The sequence below is a fragment of the Jaculus jaculus genome, chromosome 18 (assembly GCF_020740685.1).
Source record: "Jaculus jaculus isolate mJacJac1 chromosome 18, mJacJac1.mat.Y.cur, whole genome shotgun sequence".
Lineage (NCBI taxonomy): Eukaryota > Metazoa > Chordata > Mammalia > Rodentia > Dipodidae > Jaculus > Jaculus jaculus.
The window spans coordinates 29,447,883-29,475,788 of NC_059119.1; the positions used below are offsets into that span (position 1 = coordinate 29,447,883).

The 27,906-nt window shown below is 39.2% G+C and overlaps 1 protein-coding gene and 1 pseudogene across 1 annotated transcript in view; both read right to left on the reverse strand.

The window, feature by feature from the left end:
- Positions 1 to 27,906, reverse strand: part of Parg (poly(ADP-ribose) glycohydrolase) — a 133,048-nt gene that overhangs the window by 74,524 nt on the left and 30,618 nt on the right. The gene's annotated exons all lie outside the window — the stretch shown is intronic.
- Positions 9,242 to 9,731, reverse strand: LOC123455823 (annotated as a pseudogene).

Here is a 27,906-nt window from a genome sequence, read left to right on the forward strand (position 1 = left end):
CTTTTTCATTTTGAAGTAATTGACAGGATGTCATAAAAATCGTACAGTGAAGTTCAGGATGACTTGTACCCAGTTTCCCTCAATGATCTCTCTCTCTCTCTCTCTCTCTCTCTCTCTCTCACACACACACACACACACACACACACACACACACATACATATATCTATATATGTATTTTTTGGTTTGTCAAGGTAGGGTCTTGCTCTAGCTCAGGCTGACCTAAAATTCACAATGTAGTCTCAGGGTGGCCTTGAATACACGGCACTCCACCTACCTCTGCCTTCTGAGTGCTAGGATTAAAGACATGCGCCACCATGCCCAGCTTCAATGGGTTATATTTTATATACCTATAAGATAAACTATCAAAACCAGTAAGTGAATAGTGGAAACTGTGTACTGTTCTATGCCATTTTAGCACACATGCCTATCTGCATCAACATCAGGGTAACAGAATTGTTCCATTACAACACAGAACTCATGCTACCCATTTATAGCTGCTCTTCTCATTGTTTCTCATCCTTAGCAACCACTAATCTGTTTTCCATCTCCATAATTTTATCATGTCACCTAAGTAAAATTATACTGCTGAGTTCTTTCAAATCACTTTTCTCATTGAGAACAATGTCTCTGAGAGTCACTCAGGTTGTGGCAAGTATTAATAGCGCTCTCTTTTTCATTACTAAGCCGTTTAACATAATTTCAACATTCTACACTTTTTAAAAGTCATTCACCCATGGAGTATTGTGTTTCCAGCTAGGATTTGATGATAGTGTGTTTTCCAACGACTCATGCTTGGGAGACTGGTCTTCAATGTGGCAGTTTTAGAAAGTCATATCCAGCCTTTAAGAGGTTGATCTACTGTAAGTCTCTGGCACAGATTAATAAGACGGGAGTTAATTCTCACAAGAGCGTTATAATAGAAAAGCCCCTTCCCTATCTCTCTGGCTTTCTGCCTCACCATGAAATCTCTTTTTCACTTAGTCCTCCCACAATGCTATTTACATGGGACAGAAATATTACCAGCCCTTGATCCTCCAGAATTCGGAGCTACATAAATGACTTTTCTTTGTAAAGTGTCCAGGCTTCAACTCAGTGACCTTTGTGGAAGAGCTGGCGGAAATAATGTAAGACCCAAAGGGAGGTGAAGAGTGCTTTGAAATATTGTCTTCCAGACACAAAGTGGGCCACTCATGACCTCACAGTGGCTGGCTGACGCTACCTACCTACAGAGGACCTGCATGATAGGAGGCAAAAGAAGGGGTGGGGCTGGAGAGATGGCTCAGCAGCTTAAGGTACTTGCTTGCAAAGCCTAAAGGTCTAGGTTTGATTCTCCAATACCCAAGTAAAGACAGATACACAAAGTAGTGCAAAGATCTGGAGTTCGTTTGCAGTGGCAGGTGGCCCTGATGTGCCCATACTCATTCTGTCTGCCTCTTTGTCTTTCACTTTCTCTCATATAAGTAAATAAATAAAAATATTTTTTAAGGCAGAAGAGGGATGCAGAGATGGTTTATCCATTACGGCATTTGCCTGTGAAGCCTAAGGACCCAGGTTCAATTCCCCAGTACCCATGTAACGGCAGATATACAAGATGGGACATGGGTCTGGAGTTCATTTGAGGGGCTGGAGACCCTGGCGTGCCATTCTCTAACCACCTTCTCTCTCTCCTAAATAAAAAAGAAGGGACAACCTATTGGGCTTGCCTCAAAAAAAAAAAAACACCTGATTGCATCAAAATAAAACAAGGACTAGAAAAAAAATGCTCAGTGGAGGAGGGACAAAGGAAGGTGGTAGAAGGGTATTAGGATCAAGGTACACTGTGTATACATATGGAGGTTGTCAATAAAAAAGAAAATTTTTTTTTTTTTTTTCAAGGTAGGGTCTCACTCTGGCCCAGGCTGACATGGATTCATTATGTAGTCTCAGGATGTCCTTGAAGTCATGGCAATCCTCCTACCTCTGCCTCCCTAGTGCTGGGATTAAGGCGTGCACTACCACGTCCGGCTTAATAAAAAGGTTTTAAAAAGTGACAAGAAAGCTGGGAATGTAGTTCAGTGGTACAGTGCTTTCCAACATGCATGAGGTCACTGGCTCAAAAACAAAGGGACAAGAAATTTAAAACAGGCTGGGTGTAGTGATGCATGCCTTTAATCCCAGCACTTGGGACACAGGCAGGAGGATTGCTGTGAGTTCAAGACCACTCTGAGACTACATAGTGAGGTATAGGTCAGCCTGGGCTAGAGTAAAACCCTAACTTGGAAAGCAAAATAAATAAATAAACATGGCTGGAGAGATGGCTTAGCGGTTAAGCGCTTGCCTGTGAGCCTAAGGACCCTGGTTCAAGGCTCAATTCTCCATGACCCACATTAGCCAGATACACAAGGGTGCACACATCTAAAGTTCATTTGCAGTGGCTGGAGGCCCTGGTGTGCCCATTCTCTCCCTCTCCCTCTCCCTCCTTCCCTCCCTCCCTCCCTCCTCTTTCTCTCTGCCTCTTTCTGTGTCACTCTCAAATAAATAAAAAGAAAAAAAGAAAAATGCTTACAATTTAAAATAAATAAATAAAATACAATAAATAAATAAAAAGATAAAAAAAAGTGGGCTGGAGAGATGGCTTAGCGGTTAAGCGCTTGCCTGTGAAGTCTAAGGACCCCAGTTCGAGGCTCGGTTCCCCAGGTCCCACATTAGCCAGATGCACAAGGGGGCGCACGTGTCTGGAGTTCGTTTGCAGTGGCTGGAAGCCCTGGCGCGCCCATTCTCTCTCTCTCCCTCTATCTGTCTTTCTCTCTGTCTGTCACTCTCAAATAAATAAATAAATAAAATGAAAAAAAAATATATAAAAAAAAAACAAAAAGAAAACCAAAGTACCCAGCCTAGGATATTTCATTATGGTGGTAGAACACAGTACTACACATGCAAAACATCTTTCATGGTTAATTGACATATATAGTTATCTGAAATGACTTCTTGTAGCAGTGTGTCACTTAAAAAAATATTTTTATTTACTTATTTAAGAGATAGACAGAAGAATGGACATACAAACAGATTCCAGATGCATGTGCCACCATGTGCACCTGGCTTACGTGGGTCCTGGGAAATCAAACCTGGGTCCTTTGGCTTTGCAGACAAGCACCTTAATGGCTAAGCCATCTCTCTCAGCCCCAGTATGTCACTTTTTTAATTCACTCTAAATCTTTCAATAAAAGGATTTAGAACATTTACATTTGATATAACTACTGATGTTACAACTTAAGTGTATCATTTCATTTTTTATATTTTCTAATCTTTTTATAGGTTACTTGAAAACAGCTGTAAACTCACTTATCAAAAAAAAAAAAATTTTTTTTTTTTTCGAGGTAGGGTCTTACTCTAGACCAGGCTGACCTGGAATTCACTATGGAGTCTCAGGGTGGCCTCGAACTCATGACAATCCTCCTACCCCTGCCTCCCAAATGCTGGGATTAAAGGTGTGTGCCACCACACCTGGCTCTCAAAAAACTTTTGATTAGATCACTTTGAATAGCAAAGTTAAAATAACTATACATGGAACACCTAAATACCTACTTATTTAGTTTCTATAATTAACATTTATTTATTACACACATCTATCCTTCTTTATAATCCATTTATATATGTATATAATTATACACAAAGAGTGGTATATATATATATATATGCATAAGCATGCATTTGCCACAGGGTACATATAGAATTCAGAGGACAACTTGGGGTGTCGGTTGTCAACTTCACTTTGTTTGAGGCAGGGTCTCTCCAGTTGTTAGCTGCTGTATAGGCCAGACTAGCTGGACCACAAGCTTGTGGGATTCTCCTAGCTCTGCCTCCCATCTTGTTGTAGGCATGCTGGGATTACAGGTGCCTATGCTACTACATTTAGTTTATATGTGGGTTCTGGAGATCCAAACTCAGGTTTTCCATCACACTGACATAGCAAGTATGCTTTTTTAAGAAAAGTATTTATTTGAAAGAGAGAGTGAGCAAGGAAGCATGGATAAACCAGGGCTTCTTGCCACTGCAAACAAACTTCAGATGCATGTGCCACTTAGTGCATCAGGCTTTGTGTGGGTATTGGGGAATTGAACTTGGGTCCTTAGAGTTTGCAGGCAAGTGCCTTAACTGCTGAGCCATCTCCCCAGGCCAGCAAGTGTTTTTAACCATTGAGCCATTTCTTGAAGTCCAAATATATTTTTGGGTTATGGACATTATTACATTTCTGTCAGCCTATACATTAAATGAAAAAGCCCATCCATAAAATGAAAATACATTGCGGAACTACATAAGGCCTTCAAAAAGAGAACAGCCACTCTTATGTATGAAGATGACTCATTTTTGTTCCCTTCTACCTTAATACTTCAGCACTGCTAAACAAAGATTACACCTTCACAAGGTGCTGGGAAGCCTTCCCTGACTTGCTTAATTGTTCCTTCCTTCACTACACTGTATTCAAACACACAAACCTATAAAAGGACCTGTAAGTTTATAATTATTTAAGTTTTTCTCTTTTGTAATGTATACAACACTGAACATAGTATATCTCCACTACCAAGTATAGTATACAATATTCATTATCACTTGCTTAGTGAAGAGTTGGTAATAGCGAAAAAGCTGGGGATACAATTAAGTGGGTGACTGTCTGACTAACATGTACAGGGCCATGGATTTAATCACCACTACTGCAAACATAACAAAACATCAAAATATAGAGTTGGGTGCTGAAGAGATAGCTCAGTATTTAAACAAAAGGCCTGAGAGACCACTTGAGTTTGATTCCCAGGATCTTCATAAACAGGTGGGTATGGCCACACATGTCTATATAATACGATCCCACAGCAGAAAAAAGATTGGAAAAAAACCAAAAATTTGCAGAAAAACAGCAAGCTTCCAGGATCAGTAAAACTGGCTCAAATAAGAACAGACAGAAGAGCCTTGGAGTGAAACACCTGATGGTCCCCTCTGGTCCCTGAAGACAAGCACATCCCACTGCAGGCAAGTGCATCAGGCGCCACAAGGACACAAACAATGCATAACACGCATGCATGCACACACACATGTACTCACACACACATACACTTGCGTGCACATGTGCACATACACACACATGCCACATTACATACACAAATTTTTTTTAAAAAGCCCCATGAAGTTGGTAACAATGAAAATATTTCATCTTGAAAGTTATTCTACAGGACAGAAAAGGTAAGAACATTTAGTAAAATTAAAGTTCAAAGAAGGTTTGCTCACATTTATAAACTTAATGGCAGACACTGAGACCAGATGCCAGGGCTATTCTTCCAGGTCACTATGAGGATTATTTTAGAGAAATGAGTGCTGGCCAAGAAACTGAAAAATAATACTTATATGATCAGACCTGCATTTACTCACTAACACAAAAATTCTAAATTCATTTCCTTATCAATATTTCAATTTCACTCTGACTCTGTTTAACTCATATAGCTATGGAGGTTGCAATGTTTTATGAGTCCCAATGCTCCATATACAAATGCAAAGTACTATGAGCAAATGGACCAATAATTCACAACCATTCTGGAGCCACCTTCTCTTTGAATCACACCCACATCAACTAGCTGCTGACTGATCAGCAGGAGTTACCTCTTCTTGGTCACTACTTAGCTACCCTAACTCTGCCCCCATCTAGGCTCACCAGGAAAACCACAGGATCTGACTGTTGCTGCTTTAGTTTCTACCCAAGTACACCCTGGGGTGTTCCTGTCCCACTGGAAAGCTTCCAGTGGCATTCTACTGACTTTTCAATATAGCACAACCTCCTGAGTTAGACATTTACATGACCGAATAACTACACATTAAGTATTTAATATCAAATAGCTGACATACACATATATGTATATAAATACACACACACCCTTGTCTACCTCTTACATACTTGGCAACTCTTATCTTTTGGATTTCTTGTTCAAATAATATTTGGCTTCAAAGCCTGTATTTTCTCTTCAGTTCCTTCTTGCAATTTTTCTGCATTTTTTAAAAAATAAGATGCTTAAGATTTTTTTAAACTTATTTGTGTGCATGTGTATGCATGGGTTGCCAGGATCTCTTGCCACTGCAAAAAAACAACAGGTGTTTGTGCCACTTTTTTGCATCTGGCTTTACATGCATAGTAGGGCATCACAGCTGGGCCACCAGGCTTTGCAAGCAAACACTTTTAACTGATGAGACTTCTCGCTGGCCCAAGTTTTCTGATTTATGTTATTTATAGACATGCTCTCTAAGACTTACTAAAGGTTCCTTAAGACAAGATTTATGGCTTGATTCAGTATGCCTAGAACAGTGTTTAGTGTGTAACAATATTGATAAAAACACTTATTAAATTAATGATATCTGCTCTCTGGGTTAGCTGATTTTACAAACCTCATCCTCTTCTCCAAAGCTTAGCAAAATAAACTAGCTTGGTTTTTTTTTGTTTGTTTATTTTGGTTTGGTTTTTTGAGATAGTGTCTCACTCTAGCTCAGACACACCTGGAATTCACTATGTAGTTTCAGGGTGGCCTCGAACTCATGGCAACCTCCCACCTCTACCTCTGAGTGCTGGGATTAAAGGAATGCACCACCATGAATGGCTTGGACTCAGTGTTCTGTAATAGATCTTAAGCTTATTGGAGATTTTTCTAGTATACCCCAAATCCAAGACAAAAATTGTTATTTCAAAAATAAAAAATAACAAGTCAAAACTACTAAAATGTTTCAGAGCTACTGAGTTTTCAGGCATGTTTTTAGGGTACAAAAATACTAAAACACCAGAAGAAAAAGAAAAATTATAGCACTAAATTATGTAGAAGTAAAAAACCAGCTAGAGAAGGTGAATGTTTCTAACATTTATCTATGTACAGCTCAGGCTGACACTTTGACGAGAAGAATGTGACAGCTTACAAGAAAACAAACTCACTTATTCCCCTTAATTTCTGAAGGCTCATGAAAGTCTGACAGGCCAGCCACAGGGTGATCTCTCATGTGTATCACCCACGACAATTATGGCTTCAATAAAAATGTTCTCCAAATTGTAATAAAGTACAGAGGGTTTTCAATAATAGCCAGTCTAATATTTTCAGATTTAAGAAGGTATGTTTCAAAAATTAGCAGCTAATTAATTCATGGACCTAAATAAGACTGTCTAAAGCATTTATCTCACGGCATCAAAATAGGTTAAAAATTATATTTAAATGAATGCAAAAGCATAAAAGCAATGACAGAGAGCAGATGATATGTTCTCAGGGGTCTGCAGTAGTGACACAAGGCAGGGCTGGCCAGAGTCCCCCTCTTTCTACTTCTTTTCCCAACAGCTATTCAAGGTCTCCTTATTAATTCTGAAAGCATTTCAGAGCTGGAGAGGTAACTAAGTGGATAAAGCACTTGTTGCACAAGTTTGAGAACCTGATTTCAATTCCCCAGACTCCATTGGAAAAGCCAGAAGCTGTGGTGAGCTTCTATAATGCCAGCATGACCATAGCTTGGGAAACGGAGAGGGGTACCAACAGAGTCCCTGCCTGAAAGGAGGTAGGAGGCAGGGACTGATACCTAAAATCTGTCTTATGATCTCCATGAGTGTGCACATGTGAGCACACACACCAATCAATCAGTAAGTAAATAAAACCGGGTGTGGTGGCGCATGCCTTTAATCCCAGCACTTGAGAGGCAGAGATAGGAGGATCACCGTGAGTTCGAGGCCACCCTGAGACTCCTAGTGAATTCCAGGTGAGCCTGGGCTAGAGTGAGACCCTACCTCGAGAAAAAAAAAAAAAGTAAGTAAATAAATATGTTTTTAAATAAAAGTGTTATAACTCAAATCTGGGAAACACTGATAAAAAGCACAGCTTATAAACATTTGAGATAATGTGCTCTAAGGATAAACGAGAAAGTTTTTATAGTCTTTTAATTTACATTGGATGTAATCCATACTTATTCTTAGATTAACTGGATTGTTGTTTGAGTAAGTCAAGCGGTCACTGACACAGCTCTCTCCCTCCCCTCCCATCAGCAGATATTAGCAAAAGGGCAGGATTGGTGGGTGAGGGAAGCAAGCAGGCAATGTGATCTTTTTTTGTAATTGATAAATACTGACTGATATCAACTACACTCATTACTACCATTTGCCTTACTATATAGCTCAGAGGAAAATCCTTTACTAGATCCTATGTTGTTTTTGGACATTAAAAATTATGAAGGCCAAATACTGGGTTTAGATATACAGAAAGAAAAAGGAGCCTTGGGAGAACATGGGATCCTGGCACACTCATCATCAAGATGGAAGTAACTACACACATTGAACAACCAAATCAGACTTAAATAGAAACCTCCCCCGCAAAAGTTTTTCAAGGCAGGGTGTGGTGGCACAAGCCTTTAATTCCAGCACATGGGAGGCAAAAGTAGGAGGATCACCATGAGTTTGAGGCCACCCTGAGACTAGTGAATTCCAGGTCAGCCTGAGCTAGAGTGAGACCTACCTCAGAAAACCAAAAAAAAAAAAAAGCTTTTCAAAACATCACATTAATGGGGGTGGGGAGGTGAAAAGGCCTAAGTGAGGTCAGGGGAAGAGATTGAGTAAAGGAAAGGTGGAGGGAGGGCTAATCAAAATCTGAAAGGATATAAATAATTAATATGGAAACCTACTGTTTTGGACAATATAACATTCAGGAGCCATAGATTGTTGCTAGAAAATTTTCAGTGCCAGGGATGGGATACATTCCAGTGAGTTGTTGGCCAGGGAGGTCCTTGATACCCCCCAAAACATTACAGGCCATTGCTGAAGCCCTTGGTTTCTTGTTGGGAATCAGCTGAATCTTCTGGGTATAATTCTACCACAAACCATTTTCTCTCTAAAAGAGAAAAGTCCTACTATCCTTTCTACATGTCCTCGCCTCAAGGAGTATACAGTGAAATTGTATAAAAGCCATATAATTAAGAGATTCCTTGAGCCCAGCAGCAAGAAGCCCCCTTTGATGAAATCTGTGTGAGAACTGTCTATAGAGTAACCCAGCAATTTGTAAATAGAAGTCTGTCCCTAGAGATGGCAGTGTCCAAATGGCATCTTTATTGACCCAGCTCTATTCTTATACTGTGTGTTGCATCATTCATGTCTAGGATCTCCTTTCCCCAAAATCCTTTTTTTTTTTTTTTTTTTTGAGGTAGGGTCTCACACTAGCCCAGGCTGACCTGGAATTCACTATGCAGTCTCAGGTGGCCTTGAACTCACAGTGATAGAATCATACCCAGAAGATTGAGCTGATTCCCAACAAGAAACTTCTCTGATCCTTTAAAAACTCTTTCAACACAGGGAAATAATTACAGCCTTCTGGGACATGCTAACCACTTTCTTTCACAAAGGATGCATGATTAACAGTTCCAGCCAATTCAGTGTCCCCTCCACATACATGACAATCAGTGCTCTCTCTTTGAAGTCCATGATAAAGAGTTGGTTATTCCAGGTCAGCCTGGGCTAGAGTGAGACCCTACCTTGGGAAAAAATAAAAATAAAAAAGAGTTGGTGCTTCTCTGCTATGTAGTGGAGAATGTTTCAAGTCTGTATGAACTTCACCTCATCAGTGTCAACCATGGGCACTTTTTGGAACAGCAAGTGGTTAGCAACCTATAACTTGTGCCACAATTGTTCTTTTATTTTCAGACACTTTTCATGAGATTCTACTCCAAGGGCTGCTAATACCTATTTCATGGATTCCATGCAGTCTCTTCTAGCTTAGGCTCACCTGGAATTCACTATGTAGTCTCTGGATGGCCTTGAAGTGGTAATACTCTTACCTCTGCCTCCCAAAGCTGGGGTTAAAGTTGTGCACCACCACGCCCCACCTCTCTGGTTTCTTAATTTCCATTCTCATCAAGTTCATTAACAGCAAAGACGGAGAGAGAAAGGAGAAAGATCTTCCAACCCTCACTACCTCATTTACAACATCTCCTAATTATGGCTGTTTCTAATGAGTTTATCATTGTCACTAATTTCTCACTTTAGAAGTCAAGCTCTCAGGGGCTGGGAAGATGGATCAGTGGTTAAAGGCTTTTGCTTGCAAAGTCTCCCAGCCTGGGTTTGACTCCTCAGTACCCACGTAAAGCCAGATGCCCAAAGTGGTACATATACCTGAAGTTCGTTTGCAGCAGCAAGAGGTCCTGGTATGCCCTCATTCATTCACTCTCTCTCTCCTTTTCCTCCTCCCTCCCTTTCCTTCTTTGCCTCTCCCTGTCTCTGCTCTCAAATAAATAAATAAAAACCTTAAATAAGAAAACAAGCCATCAGATACTTAAAATAAGACTTTTGTGACTAGGACAGGATTTCAAAACCATGAATACTAATACCAAACAAATGATTTATCTAGGAACACAATCTGTTTGGAAAATACTTTCAGCTACTTCTTAAAGCATGATACGAGTAATCAAATACCTTCTAAGACATTTCATTTTTTTTTTCTTGTTTTGGTTTTTCGAGGTAGGGTCTCACTCTGGCCCAGACTGACCTGGAATTCACTATGGAGTCTCAAGGTGGCCTTGAACTCATGGCGACCCTCCTACCTCTGCCTCCTGAGTGCTGGGATTAAAGGCGTGCGCCACCACACCCGGCTTAGACATTTCATTTTTCAAAATATCTTATTTTTATTTATTTATTAGAGAGAGAGGGAAAGAGGCAGGTAGGGAGAAAGAGAAGAATGGGTGTGCCAGGGCATCCAGCTACTGCAAATGAACCCTAGACACATAGGCCACCTTGTGCATCTGGCTTATGTGGGTCGTGGGGAATCAAACCTGGGTCCTTTAAGGACCAGTGTTCGACTCTCCATATCCCACATAATCCAGACACACAAGGTGACACAAGCGTGTAAGGTCATACATCTGCACAAGATGGCACATGCTTCTTGAGTTCAACAGCAGTGGCAGGAGGCCCTAGTACACCAATTCTCTCTCTCATAAAAACATACCAAAAATTTTTTTAAAAAAAGAACTGAAAAACAATAAGGAAGCTCCTCCTATGTAATCTTCACTGTATAATCACTTTTTCATGTTAATAATAAAGGATAAAGTATTATTACCTCAGAAAGAACAAAGCTTAATAATATATCCCATTATCGTGCCTCCTAAGGAAAGTTCAGTGCACAATGCTGTTATGGTAAATGACTATTCCTGAGGGAATAATCGCACACTGGCACCAGATGCTCTGACAGGCCTTTCCCATCTCTCATTTCAAATACTGTACAGCTGCATGGATGTATCCATCAATCACTTCTGCAAATACCCCAAACCACAACACTATTATATACAAGCCAACAGATATTTCCAATACCTTATAGTCATACCATTATTCTTCTTTTATAGACAGGCAATCACCCTCAACATGACAAGATTTCAGAGACATAACTAATGGTAATATAAGGTTTCTAGTGTTTGAAGAAAAATAGACTTAATTTGTACAAGAAACATAGGTGTACAATAACTTACAGTTTATACTTTGAAGATTTTTTACTGAACTCTAAGAAGTATTTTGAAAATACTTATTTTTAATTTTAAGTAATTTTCAAGATGAATCAATGATAGCTTATCACACTCATAATATGAGTGAAAAAAATTTTAAATCAAGTAATCACATAGTAGCAGTAAAATATTGCTATTCAAATTTAGTCATGTGTATGCATACCACAGTGCTGAATTCCTTTTTTATTTCTTTTTTTATAAGTATGTGTGTAGGTGGACATGTATATGCAGGCCCATGTACATGTGTGTGCTCATGTGCTTGTGAAGACTAGACATTTACATGGGTCTCTCAAACCCAGAGCTCCCTGATTCAGTTGATCTAGCTAGCTTGCTTGCCCTGGGAAGCCAGCTGATATTTTCCATTTACATGGGTGCTAGCGATAGGAACTCTGGTCCTCATTCATGCATGACAATCACTTTATCACCAGCCATCATCCTAGCTTCAGATTTTATTTTTAAATTATAATGTAAAGTACTAGCTTTAATTATGGAATTTTCAAACAAAAATTGTTTTTGTTATTTTTCCTCACTTGTCCTTCTCCCCCACCCTCCTGCCCATCATGTGCCCTGCCACCACCTGGCCTTGTTTTTGCTTCAATGTCACATATGCCCTATTGCCCTCTCCCATTGTCTCAACGCCTGTGTTCCCGCTTCTGATGGTCTCCTAGTGCTTAATCCTTAAATCATCTAGTATGAATAAACAGTTTTATAGTCTGAATTTCATTCTTATTAAGGTTGAAATAAGCCAAATTCTCCCAAAAGGCTTGAGGGCACACCCTGGTGGCAGATTTTTTGGAATAAAAATAAGATAAAAATGCATTAACAGCCAGGCGTGGTGGCTCACACCTTTAATCCCAGCACTTGGGGAGGCTGAGGTAGGAGGATCACCATGAGTTTGAAGCCACCCTGAGATTACATAGTGAATTCCAGGTCAGCCTGGGCTAGAATGAGACTCTACCTTGGAAAACAAAACAAACAAACACAAAAAAAGCATTAGTAATTAAAACAATGCTATTACAATGAAAATATCCTTTAGGGGCTGAAGAGATGGCTTAGTGGTTAAGGCATTTGCCTGAAAAGTCAAAGGACCTAGGTTCAATTCCATAAGCCAGATGTACAAGGGAAACATGTGTCTGGAGTTCTATGCAGTGGCTAGAAGCCCTGGCATGCCCATTCTCTCTCACTTTCTCTCTCTCTCTGCTTACAAATAAATAAATCAAAATTTTTTTAAAAGCCTTTAAAAATCTAAGTTCAACTTAGCAACTCAATTATTTCACTTAATAGGCAATCTAGAAAAAAATTCAAAATGGAACCAAAGAATGCTAAGAAATCACAGAAGTAATAAATAAATAGAAATATTTTTTTAAAAAAGCTTACATGACTGAATATAAAAATGTGAGTATCTGGCTAAAGAGATGGCTCAGTGGTTAAAGGCATTTGCTTATGAACCCTGCTGGTGAGGGTTTGATTCACTACATAAGTATGTGACCCTGGTGTGCTCATTCTGTCTCTCTCTCAAATAAATTTATAAATAAAAACATTTTAAAAATATGCGTGTGACCCCTCATACATATGGCTAACGTCCTGGGGAAATCAAACCTAGGTCCTTTGGCTTTGCAGGCAAACGTCTTAACCGCTAAGCCATCCCTCTAGCCCAATAAAAACATTTTTAAAAAGATTTGAGTATTATCAGAATTAAGAAGGATCTAAGTTCCTGGTGCTATGTTAAGTGCTATGGGCATACAAGAACAAATTAGCCCTCTACAAGGAAGAGAATGGAGGATGGGGTAGTCAAGGCACTTCAAAACATTGGGGTGATAATGACGAGTCAATGTGTATTCGTCAGCTGCAACAAAATCAACCACTCTGGTGTGATACTGATAGGGAAGATAGCAGGTGTTCAGGCAAGGAATGTATTATAAATCTTTCCCATTGCTAACTTTGCTGTGAGCCTAAAAATTTTCTGAGAACAATGCCTAATAGGGGCTAGGAAGATGGTCCTATGGTTAAAGGCACTTGCTTATAAAGCCTGCTGGCCAGAATTAGATTTTCTAGCAATCAAGTAAAGCCAGGTGCAAAGTGACACATTCATCTGTGATCCCACAGCACCTGCACAAATGGAGGTGCAGCCAAGAGTATCTGAAGCTGGCGGGCCAGCTAGACTACCATTCATTCATTCATGGTGGAAGAAGAGCACAGGCATTTCAAGGCTGTCCTCTGACCTCCACCCATGCATCAGAGCATACCGCACCCACCCACCCCCACACAACTAAAAACTTAAAAATCATACCTAATAAAATCATTAAGTTAATTACAGAAGTGACAGCCACACTGAACACTACAAGTCAAGCAGGTGTGAAGCAGGCCTCAGGGAAAGAGGGATGAAGCCAGAAAAGGTAAGGTGACCAAAGCATGATAGAGTAATTCTACTGTGGATATGCTGAGTCTGAGAAATGAAGTCAAACTAGCTTCCTCCTGACACATCTAGAGACGAGTGACTATGAAACCACTGAAATGAAGACTTTGAGAGAAGTTATCCTATATGTGTCTTGGAAGTATGTGAACGGTAAAATACAGTTAATATTGGAAAATAAGGAAAGGTTCAGAAACAGTAATAAAGAAACACACAGGTTGGGCGTGGTGGCGCATGCCTTTAATCCTAGCACTTGGGAGGCAGAGGTAAGAGGATTGCCATGAGTTCAAGGACACCCTAAGACTACCCAGTGAATTCCAGGTCAGCCTGGGCCAGAGGGAGACCCTACCTCGAAACACCCCCACCCCCCCCAAAAGAAATGCATAAAAGATGGCCAAAAGAATAAATGGTCTAGTCAAAACTCAGTAATACGAGTGAAGCCTACTAGTAAGATTTTTTTTATCCCCTCTTCCAAACTTCCTCACTACAACTGTACTGGGCAAATTGTGTGCCACAAAGTGTTCACTGCAGGGCAAATCATAAACAGCCTGAGATACATAGTAAATTCCAGATCAGCCTGGGCTACAGTGAGACCCTATCACAAAAATTCAAAATAAATAAATAAAAAGAGTAATTTTTAGCCATCTAGAATGTGACACATTCATGTAATTAATCCTCACCTGTCATTACCATGGTAACAAATCATAGCTCAGCATTTTAATCTACTAACACTAATACTAAAATAAAGGATAATAGCCAGGCGTGGTGGTGCACACCTTTAATCACAGCACTCAGGAAGCAAAGGTAAGAGGAACTCCATGAGTTCCAGGACACCCTGAGACTACAAAATGAAGTCCAGGTCAGCCTGGGCTACAGTGAGGCCCTACCTCGAAAAAACAAACAAATAAAATAAGATAAAATAAAGGATAATGACCTTGGCAGACCACAGCTCTAAAGGCGTATATCCACAGATATAGTTATCTTTATAACTGAGCTTACTGCTTTATATATAGTCTCAATTTGTTGAAACAGCATATAAATTTGAAAAAGAGCTCCAACATTCTGTTTATATTTACTCTTATAATTTTTATCTTTAGATAACATATGAGTGATGGTTAAGGTATTGCTAACTTGATCTGTTTAGTAATCCACAGACATCCCTTTCGGCTGGGTCTCTGCTGTTGCTTCCAGGAAGGACTAACTGAAGGAGGAAGTTCTTCCCTCAGAGCAGGCGGCCCTCTCAGAGAGGGACTTCATATAAGGAAGCTTTGGGTGAAAAAGAGCCCCTTCCTTCCACTTGGCTGCTGGAGCTGCTTGCTGCCTTCCAGCATGGATTGAAGACTAGCCTGGACTGAAGACCCGTGTACACTGAAAATCAGGAAGCCTCCACAGGCCTTCAGTGCTGGATTGGGACTGTGAGCATCTGGCCACATGGACTGAGCAGCTACTAGATTCCTTGATTCTTGGGCCTGCAACCACTATTGGACTATCGTAAACTAATACAATAAATTTCCTTTTAATATAATTTATTCTAGCAGTTCCGTTCCTCTAGAGAACCCTGACTAATACAATATACAAAAATAAATTCTCTCCAGGGTTAAATGTAATGTTACATTTAGATAAAAGTGTTACCAGAAATTTATTCTTCAATTATGAGTTGGAACATAAAATGCATAAACGCACCTAATTTAATAAGAATTAAGGCATCACATCAAACTGTGTAAATAAAATGCCAAAAAACCCAAAAAAGTAACATATACTTCAATGAGAGAGATATAAGTCATAGGGGAGATTAAAGTATAAAATTGTTATCATCCTTCTCACATAGTAAGTTCTAGGTAATGAAATCATGCCACAGCAAGTTCATAAAGAATGGCTTCTGTTGTTATTCAATCCAAATGAATAAATGAAAGCATGTACATTTAATGTACTAAATTAATTTCATTAATAGAATACAGAAGAGATTCTATTGAATGGATTTCACTTCTGAATATCTATAACGTTAGCATTCTTGTGTGCCACATGAATAAATCCAGTCTAAGCTGTCTCACAATCACAAAATAACTCTAATTTCATCAATAACACAGCACATGGAGGGCTCAACTAAGAGTAAAGTTCCACTCAGTAAGTCTTTCATAGCAAAATGCCAATTGGAACAATTTATCCTACAGGGTATGGACTACATTTAGAAGACTCATCATATTTCAAACATATGCTCTAATCCAAAAGCACACATGAGCCAAAGAAAGAAAGGGGGACATAGTCCATACACATCTAAAAATCACAATTTATCTGTTTTAATATTTTAGTGACTCTGATTAGATGCCTTTTGGCTTCTATAATTTTCATGAATTAAATTAGTTTGAGCTGTAAAGTAATGCAGACCTTATTGATTCCAGAGACTGTGAGTCACCAAGGGAAGAAGTCCAAAAAGGTTAAATTTCCACTGAACTCCAAATCAGAGGTTCGAAAGCTAGAGAGATAAAGACATTAGCTGTAGTCTTATGAAACATTCAAGGCTGCTTTCATTTGATTAGGAATTTACTCAGTCTTCATGGGAAATATAATAAGGATACATTAATAATTTTTTTATGCTTTGAGAAGGAAACAGAAAATAGGTCATCTATTAATTCTAAATCGGGAGGTAAGGACCATGTATTTATATGCATTTAGAATCACATTTCTATAGTTTAAAAAACCCTACACCACCAAAAAAGACTGTATCAAAGAAAGGCCATTATCTTTATTGACTATTTTTTTTTAATCTATTGTGATATACAACATTGGTTACCACAATGACTTGCCTTAATCGAGCTTTCCCTAAACAATTCTAAAGAACACATTCACTAAAATATTTATAGAGAATCTGCTGGGAGGGGGTGGCTTCAACATACAAAAGTTACTAAATACTCTTGACAGTTGTAATTATGAGATAAGGTATTTATAATAGGACATCACATTCTAGGAGGCCAGGAAGACACAATACACCCCTTGTGCACTGATGTGCAAGTCATGTGTAAATACACAACCACTGTATTTGATGCTATTTAATGACAACTTGATGCTGTGAGTTTTGCCTAATAATTTTAAATTATATTTTATTACATAACAGATATGAATTAAAACTGATAGCTTATTAATCTATGTATATGAAATAACATTGTATTAATCTACTTTAGTACAAGGTTGTTTTTCTGAGTTTATACTGATATTCTGCCCATGAATTGTAATTTTAATTTTTAGTGCTCAAAAATGTTCAAAATAGATTATTTTAGTTAAGTACAGGGTACATGCTTCAGTTTGGAGACACTGAATTTTTGTCTTGTTTTATAACTTTGAAATTAAACATTAAGACCTCTGAAGAACTAGGCATAAGATTTATTCCAGAGCCGGGCGTGGTGGCGCACGCCTTTAATCCCAGCACTCGGGAGGCAGAGGTAGGAGGATTGCCATGAGTTCAAGGTCACCCTGAGATGACAGAGTTAATTCCAGGTCAGCCTGGACCAGAGTGAGACCCTACCTCGAAAAAAAAAAAAAAAAAAAAAAAAAAAAAAAGAAGATTTATTCCAGTAATATGCACCATTCAAAACTCAATATAACCCTATTTACCTTTTTAAAGTAAGCAGTACATAAACAAGACTGCAAATTCATTAATAATAGATTTATACCTACAAGGAGCTTTAAATAATCCTTCTCTAACAAGGCATAGGATAGCAGCTAATTGTACAATGCATGCTAAGTACTTCAACTACTGCAAAGGCAAAAGCTGCAATACAGTCTGTTTTGTGTTTATACTCAAACATGTAAACTTCATGCTATATTTACCAAAGAGGGAAAATACTGTTTCCAAAGATGAATATATGAGCCTATATGCAGCAAATAAAATTCTTCTACTTTAAGTTTTTTTCACTTTTAAATTTAAATGTTCTCTTAGTGTTCTCCATTCGTATCTCTCATTCTCTACGTCTGGCAGCCATGGACACAAATATCAAAACTAAAAAAAAAAAATTCACCTTTTGTGTAGAATGCCATTTATGGATAAACCAACTGAAGGAAGATATGAGAAACATTCATTTCTTTCTTTCTGATATCAAGCAAGGAATGAAACATGGAACAGAAGATAAACTGTTTAGTAAAAAGCCTTAGGTTTCCTTTCAACAACTAATCCATTTGCTAAAAAAGTTCAGCTATGCACCTCAATTTCAGAATTTAAGGCTCTTTATATTAAACATTATAATATATGTTTTGAAATATATATCCAAACTACAAAATTACATATATACTTTAATAAATAATTATAAAGCAAACATGAATTTTATGAAAACTACCATCTAAATGCAGAAACAGGAAACACCCTGTAAAACCACACTCCATGCTCTTCCTCAGGATTTGAGGCTTTAATGTATAATATAAACTTCAAAAGTTGACTCACTAATAATAAAATGAAATAATGCCACAGGTGCTATAAGATGAAAATGTTTACAATTGTTCTATAATGAATGAATAAGAGAACCTTCTCAAACGCATAGGGCATTCTACTAAAATATCCTGTGAAAAATGCCAGGAGTAGGGTATTGATTCATTTAGAATATAAATTATTGAAGTGCTTGGATTTAATTTTGTGGAACGCCGCACAGGAGGACCATAAAAAACAGATGATTTGTTCCTAGCACTTCCAACCGCTGCCAGTGAGGAAGGCCAACATCAGCACTCCAGATGCAAAACCACCAAATAAGGGCCATGGTAGAAGTAAGTATCTAACTATAAATTACAAATTAATAGATTGATCTCTTGTGGTTTTTGTTGGCTTCTGACAAAATAATATAAAGGTGCAAGCAACATTCCTTGCATCCATTACAACATAAAATTCTTTCAAGGCTTTTACTATAAAGAAATGATAAATATTTTAAGAAACTTGGTATGTTTAACCTAACTTGAATATTACACAATATATGCATGTATTGAAATATCACAGTAATATCCAAAAGGAGGTCATTTTTATTTATCAGTTACAATTAAATGAAATTTGAAAATAAAAAGATATTACAAATCCCTCAAATAAACATTTAACAACTCTTTGGATTAAAATGAATTCCTACTTAAAAATACAAACACAAATAATGGAACATAAGTAGAATTCACTTATAATTTAAAATGCAGCCAAACAATGATTTCCCTTCCAGTAAAGAGTTCCTTTTCCTTTACCACTACTCTTCACAAGGTCTGACACTTCTCACTAACCACTGCAAGCCTGGGCAATCTTGTCTCTGCATTAATCTTTGGAAACTTAACAGACAGAAAAACATAAATGTACTGAACATCCATATTCCTTTGTTATGTACAGGAACAATGAGACTAGCAATTAGTCACAGAAGAAAATCTTTAAGTCTTTGACTCTCTAGGCATGCTTTACACAGAAATCCTCCAATCTCAAGCACTGATGGCTAAGCAAATGATGCATTAATTTGACACATAAGCAAGGACTGCACTGTAATAACGACCGCATAATTAATCATTAATTTAAAAAATTACAAGCCTGCAACAAAATTATAGCATACATTATTCTAAACATACATTTATATAAAGAAAGAAATAAAAGAACTTATATTTATATATACACACATTACATACACACACATGCATATTGAGGCAAAGACTAAAAGAATATAAGAAAGCAATATTTGATATATTTTTGGGTTCCTTCAGCCCTCTGCATGGTTATAGTAATCTAAAATAAATAAAAATAAAAAATATCATGACTCTCTCCCTAAAGAAGTGTAAAACTATCATCAGCACCTTGGTGATCATCTTATATTTATGGTCTATACTGAACACTCCATGACTTACTATAGACAGCCCTTTCATACATGCTATTGGGCAAGGTCACAAAATAGTGGGGAGACTGGCCTGTCTGAGTATTCTGATTAAGAGAGGAAAAAACAAGATTGCCTCAAAGCAGGTGAAAGAGACATTGTAACCCATGACATGTTTTATTGCCATCTCAAGGTATCAAACTGAGTATTACTTCTTAACAAAATTAACTCTTGTAGCCAAAGTGGAAAAAAATCACGGAATCACAAATGTTGTGTCCCAATAACTTAAGAGACAAGGAAAAATATATGAATTTGATTAATTTTTCAATGCACCAGAAATTACATCTTTGTAAGAATGAGAGATGTTTACATTCAAGGATGCTCAGAGATATCCAATTTGCTGACAGAGGGTAAATAAAAAATCTATTACTTACTTTATGGATGTTGGAGGTCAAACACTCAATAAAGTAACCCTGAAGTTGCTGGCACTACCTCAAAACACATAATTAGTTTGGATTTTAACATGATTATAAAAGCTGCTTCCACAAAATCTTGCTTTTTTGCAGAAATTAAACTAATCCCACAATTCATAGTGCGATGCAAAACATCCCGAAAAGACAAAATAAACTACACAAACAACAAAGGTAAGGGACATGCAGCCACGGCAATTAACCTCCAGATATATGTGAACATGTGAGACATTGCGCTTGTGTCATTGTATGTCTGGCTTATATGGGACCTGGAGAGTTGAACATGAGTCCTTGGGTTTTGCAGTCAACCAACTTGACCGCTAAGCCATCTCTCCAGTCCGCAAGCTGATTTTCGAAAGAATGCCATGAAATTAAATGAAGAATAATTTCTCTCACAAATGGTACTTGGACAACTGAATAAATATCTATAATTAAAATAATGAAGATGGACCTCTACTTTTTTTACTCCATATGACAATTAACTTGAAATACATATGAAAAATAACAAAACTGAGTCCCTAACTCATACAAAAATCAGTGTAAAAAGGTAATGCACATAAGCATATGTGCTAAAGCCATACAATTCTTAGAAAGGACATAAGTAAAAATCCATGGCTTATGTTAGCATCTTAGCTATAACACTGAACCATAAGCAACAAAAGAAAAATTGAGAAATCAAGACTTTCTCCAAGTTCCAAACTTTTATGTGTGTGTGTGTGTGTGTGTGTGTGTGTGTATATGGACCTAATCAAGAAAATGAGGACACCCATAAAATGTCAGAAAATATTTGAAAAAGTCTATTTGAAATGGAACTTACATCATTCTAGAACATATACTTACAATTCAATAAAAAAGACAAAGGAGGGCTGGAGGGGATAGCTTAGCTGTTAAGGTGCTTGCCTACAAAGCCAAAGGACCCAGTTTTAGCCCTCCAGGATCCACATAAGCACAAGGCAGCACATGTGTCTGGAGTTCATCTGCAGCTGCTGAAGGCCCTAGCATGCCCATTCTCTCTCTCTGTCTCTTTCTCTCTCTCAAATAAATAAATTTTTAAAAAGACAAAAGGATTTGAATGTATGTTTCCACCAAGTGACTAACAGGTAAATGATACGATAATTACTAGTCACTACAGTAATGCAAGCTTGAACCAAAAAGAGGTGGTAGTGTCACACAGTATCTAAATGGCTACGATAAAACAGGGCTGGAAAGACCGCTAAGTGGTTAAGGAGCCTGCTTACAAAGCCTGATGACCTGAGTTCAATTCTCCAGTACCCACATAAAATCAAATGCCTAGGGCTGGAGAGATGGCTTGGTGGATAAGACGCATGCCTGTGAAGCCTAAGGACCCATGTTCAATTTTCCAGATCCCATGTAAGCCAGACACACAAGGTGACACATACACAAGGCTATGCTTGCATCTGGAGTTCAATTACAATGGCTGCAGGCCCTGGCATGCCAATTCATTCTCTATCGTTCAAAAAAAAAGGCCAATCTGTTGGGCTCCCCCACCCCAAGAAAAAAAAAATCAAATGCATAAAGTGTAGCATGCATCCTGGAGTTTGTTTATAGTGGCAAGAGGTTCTGGTATACCCACACTCACTCTTTTTCTGTCTCTTTCTCAAGTAAATAAATACATTTTCTTTTCAAGGTAGGGTTTCACTTTTAGGCCACGCTTACCAAGAATTTGCTATGTAGTCTCAGGGTGGCCTTAAACTCACAGCAATCCTACCACTGCCTCCCAAGTGCTGGGATTAACGACATGCACCACCATGCCTGGCTTAATAAATTGTTTTTTTTTTTAAATAAATAACAATGTGCTAGTAAAGATGTAAAGAAATTAGAACCCTTCTATAATGTTCATAAAATGATACAGCCACTTAAGAAAAGTTTGAGTTCCTCAAAATGTCAGGCACTAAAAACCTTAGCAACTCTACTCCTAATCATATACTTGAGAGATATGAAAACATGGCAAATCTTTCCCAAATGTTAGCATTATTGATAATAGCCCCAGAATGGAAGCAACTCAAGTATCCATCATCTCATGTATAGATAAACAACCCACAATATATTCACACAGTAGAATATCATTCAATTAAAATGGTACAATATGAAAGAGATCTGAAACTATTAAGTAAAAATGTCAATACATTTACAATGGTATTTATATAATAAATACATTAACTATCTATTGTACTTACAACTAAGTGTTATGCCTTCTGAAACATTTGTCTAATGACCCAAAATAAAATTCTTTTGTTCTTATATGACACATAAATTTCTAATTGTTTCTTTACTACACTGCATAAGTAATTATCACAGCCATTTATGAAGATGTCCAGTATCGCTGCTTTCTAAAGATAAGACTGCCAGACAATTCTTTACCTTTTATGCTGTAGCATCTGTATACAGAGGTATCCATTATCACCAAAAGCACACAGGCTTTGGATTCTAACAGTCTTTCCTGGGACTACTTATTGAGCACATATGCAGGAACTGAATTAATCCGTATTGGGCCACTTCATATAGGTATCATATCTCTAATAGTTCTGATTTCTTCTCTAAAACAGATATTATAGGGCTTAGTGGTTAAGATGCTTACCTGCAAAGCCTAAAGACCCAGGTTTGATTCCCCAGAACCTATGTAAACCACCTCCACAAGGTAGTGCATAGGTCTGGAGTTCGTGTGCAGTGACTAAAGGCCCTGAAATGCCCATTCTCTCTCTCTCTCTCTCTCTCTCTCTCTAATACATTAAAATAAAATATTTAAAAATAAAATAAAATAGATATTATATCTACATTTCAAAAATGTTGTAAGATTCCCGGGGGAGGGGGAATCTTCCGTGGTGGGAGACCTGCGCCCAAGAACCAAGACCGAGCCACTGGATGCAAAGGCAAGAGGCAGCTTTATTGTTTACACAGGCGCCTGCGGGCACTCCAGTCCTTCGAGAGGCTGAGCACGCCGGGCAAGGGGAAGGGTCTCTTTTTATAGAGTTAGGGAGAGCAGAAGCAGGTTTACAGAAGCAGAAGCATGATTTCAGTCCCAGCACTGGTTACTGGTTACTTATTAATAGACTTGGAGTCGGTGGGGATCCTCTTTTTTTTTTTTTTTCTCTCTTCTCGGAAGCATCCTGACAGGGTTATCTATAGTACATTAGGCGGAGTTTATGGTCATGCCTGTCTGCATCTGGGGGTCACAAGGCTGTCTGCATCTGGGGCTATTTTGGGCTCCTGGTATTTTTCCATGGGTTTTACAATGTATGAAGCTGGGCGTGGTGGCGCACGCCTTTAATCCCAGCACACGGGAGGCAGAGGCGGGAGGATTGTGAGTTCGAGGCCACTCTGAGACTCCATAGTGAATTCCGGGTCAGCCTGGGCTGTGTGAGACCCTACCTCAAAAAACCAAAAAAAAAAAAAATGTATGAAGATTCAATGCAATAATGTACTCCTTTCTGGCCTATAGACGTCATTTCTAAATAGCATGACTAGTATTTCTTTCTGCTTTCTTTAAAACAACTCGAGAATTTTCTTTAGGTCTATGAAAAACATAGTATATAGAAGCTACAGACAGGAGAAAAATCTCAAACTTAAAAAAAAAATTATTTATTTGTGAGTGTGTGTGCCATGGCACATGTCAGAGGACAACTTCAAGGTCTGTGCTCCACCTGTTTTGAGACAGGATCTCTTGCCACTGCAAACTAACGCCCAGACTGGAAACAAACACCCAACCAGTAGCCCTGCCACCCTTGGATCTTCCTGGTCCACCTACCAGCGTCACTAACCCAGGATCATGTGCCATTTTACATCGTGCTTTATGTGGCTACTGGGGAATTAAATCTGGGCTGGCAGGCTTTGCAAGCAAGTACCTTTGGCTGTTGAGACAGGTTCCCAGCCCAATCTCACACTTTCAAGGCAAGTTAAATGTCAACTTAATAATCAATGTAATAAACCTCAATAACATTATTATATTATTTATCTAGAATCTAAAAGTCATGTCATATAAATCAGCAAAGTCTCACATCACAGTGATACCACTGTAGATGTTAAAAGTATTTATTACTTAAAGAAATAATGGCTCATGGCTTGACAGGCTATCATGGTTGCAAATATACAGCTACGGGAGCAGCTTGTGGTTGTGGCAGTGGAAGCAAGAGACTTGGCCTGTTTTATCTCTACAGACTAGGAAGCAGACTCAGGCCAGAACCAGAACAGGCTATATCACCCATAAGTCTCATCCTTAAGCATCTACATCTGCCAGCTAAGCTCCATGTCCAAAAGGTCCCACAGCCTCCAAAAACACCAAAGAAGCTGGAGGACCAAGTGTTCAAACACATGAGCCTATGGGGGACATTTCACTTTCAAGTCACAACCTTCCACCCTTGGCCCCATTTGCTCAAGGGTATCTCATAGTGCAAAATGCACTCAGATCAATCAACATCAAAACTCCCCACAGTCTTACAGTTCTAACACCGCAAACGTGCAATTTCTGGGCTGGGGAGATGGTTCAGTGGGGAGAATAAATTTGGATTGCTAGTTCTCACTTAAAATGTTGGGCATAGTGATGTATAGCTATAACTCTAGCATTGGGGAAGCAGAGAAAGGGATCTCTGGAGCTCACTGGATAGCTGAATGGATGTGATCTAGGTTCAGTGAGAATCTGTCTCAAAGAATAAAGAGAAGAGTGACTTCCACACACACAGGCACACTTATGTACGTGTGCACGCACCCCCCACATACATACATCCGTAGACTCTTCTAAAGACTCAAGACATTTTCTTAATTGTGAGCTATTTTAAAATAAAAAACAAGGGCTGGAGAGATGGCTTAGCGGTTAAACGCTTGCCTGTGAAGTCTAAGGACCCCGGTTCGAAGCTCAATTCCCCAGGACCCACGTTAGCCAGATGCACAGGGGGGCGCACGCATCTGGAGTTCGTTTGCAGTGGCTGGAAGCCCTGGTGCGTCCATTCTCTCTTTCTCTCTGCCTGTTTCTCTCTCTGTCACTCTCAAATAAATAAGAATAAACAAAAAAAATTAAAAAATAGAAATCCTCCTTAAAAAAAAACCAAGTTATATACTTCCAATATTCAATGGCATAGAATCAACATTCCTATTCCAAAGGGAAGAGTGAGAATAGAAAAGTATGATTAGACCAAAGCAAGGCTGAAACCTAGCAGCAGGGCAAAATCCAAACATTGCATGCCATGTCTAGCATCTGGGGGTCATTGTGGCATCATCTGTGCCCCACAGGCATAGGAAACTCCTCCCCTCAAGCACATGTTGCCTGTGGCATATTTGACCTCTTTTGGAATGGCTTATTATGACCTTCCTGGCAGGAAAGAAGAAATTCTAAAGAGATGTTTGGGTTCCTCCCTTTGGCTATCAGACTTCTGAAAACAATACATCCCCTGAGATTTGAAGCCTGGAGTAAGCCAGAAGGCAAGCTTATCTCCTGGGAAGAAATTTCATGCAGTTCTGACTTGTCAGACCACTCTGTAGGAAAAAGCTGGGGTTGAGACAATGATGGGTGTGACCATACCTTAACCAACACGGGTTAGTGAGGAACCCTTGTTGCCCTCTTATTTAAACCAAACCTCATGTCAGGACCCTGAAGATGGAGCTGAGGGGAGGGGATGTCACGGCACCTCTTTATTTGTTCTTCCCACAGTATCCACATTGACCACGTTCCTTTTGGAGCTCTTTAGTCTTACTTATCTCTATAATTGGCCTACGGAGAACAAGTAGCCAAGTCTCGTGGTTAGGGCAGTCAGGGCCCGGGCTTTGCTCCTCGCAACTGTGGGATCACACTTCATGCATATGCTTTCCTTACCTGACACCCTATGTTCTGACATCCACAACATAGGCTGCATCTTCACAGATTCATATACAGCCTGCTCAGGAGCTCTATGTAGGCAATCCGACTCTGCCACAGGTTACCTAGCTCAGGAGGCTTTCTGGAACCTGGTCAAGTTTCCATGATCCCTTTACTCGTGCATCCAACATGCCTACAAATGCTATTGCCACATGAATGACACTAAGTCATACTGCCAACTCGAGGTGTAGCCTAGCCCCTTCTACTACAGCAATCTGTACCTGCCTCCGAGCACCTGCCTGGCTAAACTGGGGAGAACACTACCCTCGGTAGTCCCGCTCACAGGTGACGCTCTAGAAGTTCTTCTCTACTACTGCCCTAGTCACAGTAGCTGCAAATGGAACCTTTGTTGAAAACCTTCCCCCTGTAGACCAACTGACTGAAAGCTGGAGAGAGATGTTATCAGTGGAGACAAAGTTAACAGTGGACACTGCAAGCCTTAAGTTTGGCCAGCCTGCCCAAATGAGCCAACAGATACAAGAGTGGCACACCTGCTATGGGGGAACCGCTTGCTCTCTAATTGGATGGGAGGCCCACTCTATGGGAGAGTATGTACCTGATACTAAAAACCTAATCAAATCTTAAGGCAGGAGAGGTCATGAGCCCTAGGGGTGTAAGAGCTGCTCTTGCCTGGCTAAATACATATATTATGCTCACCAAAGTACTCTGTAAGCACTTTTCTTAATGTTCATACCCATGTATTAACACTACTCTCACTTTTGATTAGAGAAGCTTCTCTTTTCACATGGCAGTGACCACTGAGATGACCCAAAAGGCACCACAGTGCTGAGAAGATGTTGACAGAGAGTGTTCAGCACTAAAACATCTATATCACACCTTCCAAGGCTCCGAGTCCATTGCAGAAGAGGTGGAAGAAAAAACGTAAGAGCCAGTCAGGTGTGGTGGAATATACCTTGAATCCCAGTACTTGGGAGGCAGAGTTAGGAGGATCACTGTGACTTTGAAGCCACCCTCAGACTACATAGTGAATTCCAGGTCAGCCTGGACCACAGTGAAACCCTACTTTGAACCCCCCCCCCAAAAAAAAAAGAAGAACATAAGAGACAAAGGAAGGGTAGGACTGCTTATAACACAATTGTTCAGACAAAAATTGGCCTCAATATCCACGACCTTACAGTGCCTAGTACTACCTTCACAAGATTCTCATAATAGGAAGAAAAGATGATGACATCAAAATAAGAGACTAATTTAGACAGGGAGGGGATTTGATGGGTACTGCATTGTGAAGGGAAAAGTGAGGGAAGGAGAGGGAATTATCATGATTTATTCTCTATAATTAGGAAACCTGGCAATAAAAAAGTTTTTAAAAAGGAACTGGCACTGTGTGTGTGTGTGTGTGTGTGTGTGTGTGTGTGTGTGTGTGTGAAAGAGAGAGAGAGAGAGGTGTGTGTGTTCAGTCACACACTTGCCATGGCATGAGTTGCAAGCCAGATGACACCTCTGAATATTGGTCCCTACTATCCACCTTTTGAGACAGGGTCTCTATTGTTTACCTCTAAGTCCCTCAGGGTAGCTGGCCTGCAAGCTTCTAGGTGCTCCTCGGGTCTCTGCCTTTATTTTCCTTATAGGCATGCTAGGATTGTAACTGCTAGCAGTACAGTTTCCAGCTTTCTGTGGGTTCTGGGGAAATGAACTCAGACACTCAGGCTTGCCTAATAAGTGCTTCATCCATTGAGCTATTTCCACAGCCCATCACTTGGCTTTTTGTTTGTTTGTTTGTTTGTTTTGTTTTTCAAGGTAGGGTCTCACTCTAGCCCAGGCTGACCTGGAATTCACTATGGAGTCTCAGGGTGGCCTGAAAC